The following is an 8,003-nucleotide window of genomic DNA, read 5'->3' on the forward strand; positions in this document are numbered from 1 at the left end:
CCAACTGTATCATTTCAGGAGATGTGCATGCTAGTATCAGTAGAGACTTGTCCGGGCTCTGCCCAGAAATAATCGGTCTGGAAGGACTACTTCCCCAAAGAACGCTCTCTGGGGACAGATGCATGAACCAAAGAACATATTAGCCAAACTTATCACCATGCACGACTTGATACTGCTGAATGGTAGCTTGAAGGCTGTATCTCAGGGGAGTGCCCTTATATATATATATATATATATTTTTTTTTTTTAGTGCCCTTATATTATTAACTGAGGAGCCAGTATTATTTATCATCACTGAATAGAATATGTCTCTTGGTCATATTTCTCTGCGAATTATAAAGTCACCTCCTGCCACCTGTTTCAAATATGGTTGCGTTATAGGTTTCTGGGATTGGATATTGGTTATTTTAATGTTGACTCATAACTTAGATTGTAGAGGAAATGGAGAAGAAAGAGGTGGGACCTAAGGACATGGTGACTCACTAGCTGTGAAAGGTAAGAAATGGACAGGAATCATCAGAATGATTCCTAGGTTCCTAACTTGGGTGACTAAATGCTATTAACAAGGACAAGAATCCCAGGAAGAACATAATTGAGCGGGACTGGGGGGAAAGATAATGAGTTCAGTTTGGGACATGCTGAGTTTGAAGTGACTGGGAGACTGGTAAGTAGTTAGGCCTTAATTCAAGTCTTCATCATTTCTTTTCTGCAGCACCGCCAGAGGCTCTTACTCTGCCACCAGTTTCTCTGCCACCAGTCTTCCCCCCTCCCCCACAGCTCCAATCCATGCCTGTCACAACTGGCAGAGTGATCCTTTCTAAAAATGCACATCTGATCATGTTACTTCAAGGACTTCCCTTCGCCTCCAGGGTACATGTGAAGCTTCTTGGCCTGCTATGCAAGTTTCTTCATGACCTGGCCTTAGTGTATCCGTCTAGTCTCATAAAATACCTTGCTTCCTTTTCTGCCTCCTTTCTAGTGATGCTGCTTTATAGTTCGCAGTACAAACACACATGTTTCATATTTTTTCCCCCCAAAACCGTCCCTTCTCACTCTGATTTTATCCACCTGGTGAATATACCTACTCATCTGTTGAATAAACAGATACCTGTTTGAAACTTTACCTCTGCAGGTAGAATTAGCCATTCTCATCTTTGTGCCCTCCCCATCCCACTACACATCTGTTTCCCAAAGTTACGGAGAGTCCCCAAGACTGCTCTTTGGTTTGATAATTCACCAGAAGGACTCACACATTCACTGAAAACTGTTTTACTCACAGTTACAGTTTATCACAGTGAAATGAAACAGATTTAAGTCAGCCAAGGGAAGAAATGCATGGAGCAGAGTCCAGGGAAGTTTCAAACATGGATCTTCCAGTTGTCTTCTCCCAGTGGAGTCATGGACAGCTTTAAACTTCCTACTAACTGTGTGACAAAACTCATGGGGTATTGTCAACCAGAAAATCTCACCTGAGCCTTGGTGTCCAAAGTTTTTTATTGGACTTGGTCACACAGACCTGGTTGGCCAACCTCAATCTCCAGCCCTTCCTGGGGTCCAGCTGATAACATGTGGTCCAAAGTCCCCCTCCCTCCTAGTCACATTACTGGATTATCTAGTGTGGCAAAAGACCCCCATGCAAACAAAGACACCTTTATTAGGCAGGACATTCCAAGGGCTTAGAGGTTCCTTACCAGGAACCAAGGGCAAAGGTCAGCCTCACTTTGGGCAAGATTAAATTCTTTTTTTTTTTTTAATGCAGTACGCGGGCCTCACTGTTGTGGCCTCTCCCGTTGCGGAGGAAGCGCAGGCTCAGCGGCCATGGCTCATGGGCCCAGCCGCTCCACGGCACGTGGGATCTTCCCGGACCGGGGCACGAACTCATGTCCCCTGCATCGGCAGGCGGACTCTCAACCACTGCGCCACCAGGGAAGCCCCAAGGTTAAATTCTTTATTGCACACTTCCTCTATTAGATTGTAAGCACTTTGAGGTCAGGGACCTTGTCTTATTTATCTTTAGGTCGCTGCTGCCTGGCATCATGCCTGCTACTTGTTGTACCAATATATGTTTGCTGAGTGAATGAAATGATGAACTGGAATGAGAATGCAGTCTGGAGGGAAGCCCCTCCACTCTCTGCTTCCCAGGTTAGTGACCCTGGAGAGAAGACCGAGTGGAGGTGTGTGGCAGGCTGCTAAAAGTTGTTTGGATACGTTTCAGACTTCTAAGAACAAGGACTATATTTAATTCTGTGAATGTGATTAAAAGGATAGCCCAAAACCTTCTCACTACGTACATTGGAAGAGGGAAAGAAATGATCTTCCTAGCTATAGACTTCCTTTCTAATAAAGAAATGAGTAAAAAACCCATAATATGTATTTTTTAAGCAAATGCGGTCTTTTGTTTTACGCCTTCAGATATGTAGGGCAGGAAAAGTTTACAAAAAGCCTTGAGGTTTTAGCCAGAGTATGACTGGTTGCTTTGGTAAAATAAGCTGATTTTTGAGTCCCATGTTATGTTAGGATTCTGTTATTATACCCAATCTTTACATCAAAGAAGGACCAGATTAATCCGTGGACTTAATTTATCCATTCTGCTCTGGCCTCCCCATTAACACAGGTAAGTCAAAGAGAGTGAGAGTAAAGTAACTCAGTTGGTACCTCTCTCCTGTATTGAATGTTTTCCCGTGAGCAATTAAGTACCCAAACCTGTTTGGTACTCTTTGGCAAGAATTGTACCTTGTTTGCTGGAAAAGGATGGGTGCATTCTTTCAGCAAACATTGATTGAGCACCAGCTACTCTGAACTATATATTGTGCTAGGTTCTGAAGAGAGAGCGATGAATAAGACATGGCCTCTGCCCTCAAGGAACTCATGGTCTAGTGGGAGAGACAGACAAATAAGCAAATAATTACAATTCAGAGTGTTAGGTAAACTCTAGACAACAGGTATCAAGTATTGAAGTAACAACAGGTATCAAGAATAGTGACTGATTAACCTGTGATCTGGGAGTAGTAAATAGGGGTGTCAGATGAGAAAATTGTTTGTGTGAGGAAGAAGCCAGATCATATTTTAGTTTAGAGAAAAGGAAAAGAATAGAAAAAGCAGAGAGTAGGTAAATACCAGGCCCTAAAGTATTGGGTAATGGGGGAAATGTTATCTACAAGGGACAAGATTTTTCACCTTCCTTACATAGCTTACTTCAGCCATCCTAGTGATTATAGCTTTGGCCTATGAGTAAACAAGAAAAAAATTTCACCCTAGACATCGGTTAGTACTATGACCTTACTTATTCTGTATCTGTCTTTTAGACATGTCTCTTTCATAGGCAGTAGGTATTTTGGAGCAATTTCTGAGAGAAGCTTTAGATTTCAGAAGTAAAGGTGTTTTTGGGGAAAGGTTACAAAATTCTAATCACAGCTTTGGAAGTATCTCTATTCCTAGATCCAAACAAATATAAAAAAAGGCAGGAGAGGGACTTCCCTGGTAGCGCAATTGTTGAGAATCTGCCTGCCAATATAGGGGAAATGGGTTTGATCCCTGGTCCACGAAGATCCCACATGCCCCAGAGCAACTAAGCCTGTGTGCCACAACTACTGAGCCTGCGCTCTAGAGCCCACGAGCCACAACTACTGAAGCCCACACGCCTAGAGCCTGTGCTCTGCAACAAGAGAAACCAACGCGATGAGAAGCCCTCGCACCTCAATGAAGAGTAGCGCCCGCTTGCTGCAACTAGAGAAAGCCCGCACCCAGGAACGAAGACCCAATGCAGCCAAAAAGAAAAAAAAAGGCATACGACAATGGTAAGACAGAGGTCTCAGAGTTAAGGTGGCTGTCTTTTTTTTTTTGTAATATTTATTTATTTATTTATTTGGCTGCACCGGGTTGGGGATGAAACCTGGGCCCCCTGCATTGGGAGTGTGGAGTCTTAACCACTGGACCACCAGGGAAGTCCCAAGGTGGTTGTCTTTTTTTTTTTAAGAGAATTTTAAAAAATTAATTTATTCTATTTTTGGCTGTGTTGAGTCTTCGTTGCTGCCCACGGGCTTTCTCTAGTTGCAGCGAGCGGGGGCTACTCTTCGTTGCAGCGTGCCGGCTTCTCATTGCGGTGGCTTCTCTTGTTGCAGAGCGCGGACTCTAGAGCACACGCTTCAGTTGTTGTGGCATGCAGGCTTCGTTGCTCCGTGGCATGTGGGATCTACCCGGAGCAGGGCTTGAACCCGTGTCCCCTGCATTGGCAGGCGGATTCTTAACCTCTGTGCCGCCAGGAAAGTCTGGTTATCTTCTTAATTCAGTCATTCAATACATATTTATGAAGAATCTGTGTACTAGGTTCTAGGCTCTAGGCACTGAGGGTACAGGGGCCTACAGATGTGGTTCCCACCTTCCTAGCTAAGCAGGCAGACTCTAGGCCAATGACATGGAAACATGTACACAATTACAAATTGTGATCAACTCTCTTTTAAAAAAAACAAGATGGTGCTAGGAGAGAGAGTAACAAGGAGCAGTTCAGGGAGTAGTCAAGGAAGATCTTGCTGAGGAAGTGACTTTTGAGCTGAGACCTTAAGGATGAGTCAGATTTGTCTGGTGAAGGAGGTGGGAGGAAGGGGAGGATAAGCTTTCTAGACAGAGACCTGAAACCTATGCTTTAAAAGCAAAAAACAAAAGTTCAACCCATAACACCCCTCCCCCAAAGGGTCCCTCTTTGTAATTTATTTTCCATTTTCAGATTTCAGTTCATGTTAATTTAATAAAAATGTGATTGTCTGTCACCTATACTCCCCCAACCCTACCCTAGCCTTCCTTCTGAGGTCCTGCAGCCAAGCATTCAAAAGTCCAGGGCTATGTCAACACATATGGATCTACCTTATATATATATTTTGAAGATCAAAACTTCAGCTATCTCATACTGTGATGGAGAGATTAGATGAATGAAACTCATTTAGAACAGTGTCTGGCACCTGGTAAGGATACAATAAGTGGAACTTATTAGTTCAGTGTATGTTTGTACCATGATTTATTTACTGAGTTTCTTATTGATGGGCCATTATATTGTTTCCAATCTTTTGTATTACAAATTGTTTTACAGTCTCTAAGATCTGATTGAGCAGGATGACAGTATCATTCTTGATTTTGTTAGTTCAAGCCTGCAGTTAAAGGCAAGACTTTGTACTCTGATTCTCCTAAGTTTTGCCACTCATAGCAAATCCAGCCAGCCGCCTTGCACTTGGTTTTGTTCCCCACGCCTCTGCTCAAAAACTTCCAAACATTGTCCTGTTTGGACTGTGATAGGCAACAGTTCCAGAAAACTGTTCCCTTACACACCCACACGCCCACACACACACAGCTGTGCCTCTGAAAACTCCGCTGAGTTCTCTCTCCTAGCTCATTCTGTTAAACTTCTCTCTTAAAATTTTCCTCACCCAATACCAGCACAAGGAGTCAGAATGCTTGGATTCAAGTTCTAGTTCAATACTAATTAATTAGCTGTGCGACACCAACCACTGGCGTCCTGAGGATCACTGGGCAAAACAAATGTAAAAATGTAAATAGTGGGTTGAGAGACTCCATCCTCTTCTGTGTCCACTCAGTGGTTTGTACTACTCAGGTTCTGCAATTTCTTACTCTAGCTTAGTCCTAGAGCCATTTGCCTGCTTAGGGAGAAAAACTAGATTTGTTACTATTTAAAAAATTTTTGGAAAAGTTTATACATCCACGTGCAAAATTTAAACATACATACACACAATGTTGTTAGAAGCCAAGATAGTGGTAACTCGAGTAATGACTGGGAGGGGACATAAGGAGGGCTTTGGAAAGTTGGGAATTTCTTGATCTGTATGCTGGTTACGTGGGTGTGTTTAGTTTATGAAATTCACCATGCTGTACACATATTTTCATCCTTCTGTATGTATATTATATGTTGTTGACTTTAAAAAAAATGCACAACGTGAGAGTTGCAAGTTAAGTTTTATTTGGGGCAAAATGAGGACCGCAGCTGGGGAGACAGCATTTCAGATAGCTCTGAGAAACTGCTTCAAAGAGGCAGGGGGGAAGGTCAGTATATATGTGATTTTGGTGAAGGGGGAGTACATGCAATCAAGCACATATTTTTTTACAGAAGATTTCTGCTAGTCTCGTACAGGTTACTGCTAGTCACGAGGAGCAGACGTCACCACGAAGGATTTTAGTGCTTTTCTAGATATGAGGAGATACAAGAATTGGGCTCATAAAATTGGCTCTTGAAAATATCCAACTATCTGAAGACCTGTTCTGCCAGTTTTTCCCAGAGCACAGAGTGCCTCATGTCTGCTCTCCACCTGAGCTCCTTTCAAGGGGTGTTGAAAGTCAGCAGCTGCAGCAGCTCATGATTTAATCCTTGTAGAGGTAGATGGCAAGTGCCAATGGAAAATGCCAATTCGTAGTTGACAATGTCAATAAAAAGCTTTAAAAAAACCTTAAAGGGACTTTCCTGGTGGCGCAGTGGTTAAGAATCCCCCTGCCAATGCAGGGGACACAGGTTCGATCCCTGGTCCAGGAAGGTCCCACATGCTCCGGAGCAACTAAGCCCATGTGCCACAACTACTGAGCCTATGCTCTAGCGCCCGCAAGCCACAACTGCTAAGCCCACACGCCACAACTACTGAAGCCCCCACGCCTAGAGCCCATGCTCCACAACAAGAGAGGCCACCGCAATGAGAAGCCCGCGCACCGCAATTAAGAGTAGCTCCTGCTCGCCGGAACTAGAGAAAGCCCACGCACAGCGATGAAGACCCAACGCAGCCAAAAATAAATAAACACACAAAAAACCCTTAAAATGTATAATTGACCATATAGGGAAAAGTCTCCCTCTTCCCTTCTGTTCCTTAGAATCCCAGTTCCCCTCCTGGGAGACAGCCACTGCTATCTTTCTTGTGTATCCTCTCAAAGCTTTTCTATGTATAAATAAATTTACAAATACACATTCATTTTTTCCTTTATACAAATGACAGCATATTATACACACTATTTGGGTCTTGCTTTTTTTCCCTTAATAACATAGCTTAGGGATCATTCCATTCCTTACATGTGGAAGAGACCACTGTCTTGTTCATTGTTGTAAACTTAGTGCAGACCCCAGTGCCTGGCATATAAACATACTTGCTAAATAGTCTTCCAGAGGAGCATCTGGTTACAATACTGAAACTGTAACTCCTGTATGGGGTAATGAACCCAACCTAGAGTCAGCCTTATTGGTGCAAAGAATAAAGTAACCCACCGGAGACAGAAAGGGTACCAACCACCAGGGGTTTCTTCTCTAAACAAGTGCAGCCTGAAGTTTTTATTGCAACGGTGCAGAAATGAGGTGAGGTCAGAGGTTGCTTTTAAAGTCCTAGAAGGAGCATCAGAACTCAGGACATCTTCCTCAGTTGTCTGAAGACCTCTCCTGTGGGCCTAGCTCTGTGCGCTCTCCAGGTTTCAGCCTTTGGCACTAGTTGTGGCACTCACTTGTTAGTTGGGTCCCTTTTAGAGTATTTATTTTTGGTCTGGAATGATGCAAAAACATGCCAGACCCAGCCCTGCCTTCCCAGTGCCCCCTCTACTCCCAAACTGACTCCCGTAATACCCGCCTTAGTGAAAATCAAAGGCTTGCAAATGCTGCATGATTCCTGAAAGAGGTTCGAAATGTGATGCTGTTTTTCTGAGAGACTAAAATTAGCCGTAGGTGATGGATTACAGGATACCGCGGGCCAGGGTCTGCTCCTTCCACCTGCGCATCCTGGACTTAGTAAGCAACCTTTTCAGGGTCTTTCAGTCAGGAAGTGACGTGGAAATAGATGAGGATCGCGGGTTCCTCACAAGTAAGTGGTAGTAGCAAGTAACCCCAGGCCAGGTGTCCGTGGGCAGCTAGTTTTCAAACACATGCATTTTTTCCCTCCTCCACGGAGCTTAACCTCTTGAAACTCTTCCTTTTTTTTCGCTCCACGCTCCTCCAGTCGCCGAAGCCCCTCCCCCGCCCTGGTTCCTCTGGG

Source organism: Neophocaena asiaeorientalis, unplaced genomic scaffold (assembly GCF_003031525.2).
Source record: "Neophocaena asiaeorientalis asiaeorientalis breed wild unplaced genomic scaffold, Neophocaena_asiaeorientalis_V1.1 scaffold54, whole genome shotgun sequence".
Taxonomy (NCBI): Eukaryota; Metazoa; Chordata; class Mammalia; order Artiodactyla; family Phocoenidae; genus Neophocaena; species Neophocaena asiaeorientalis.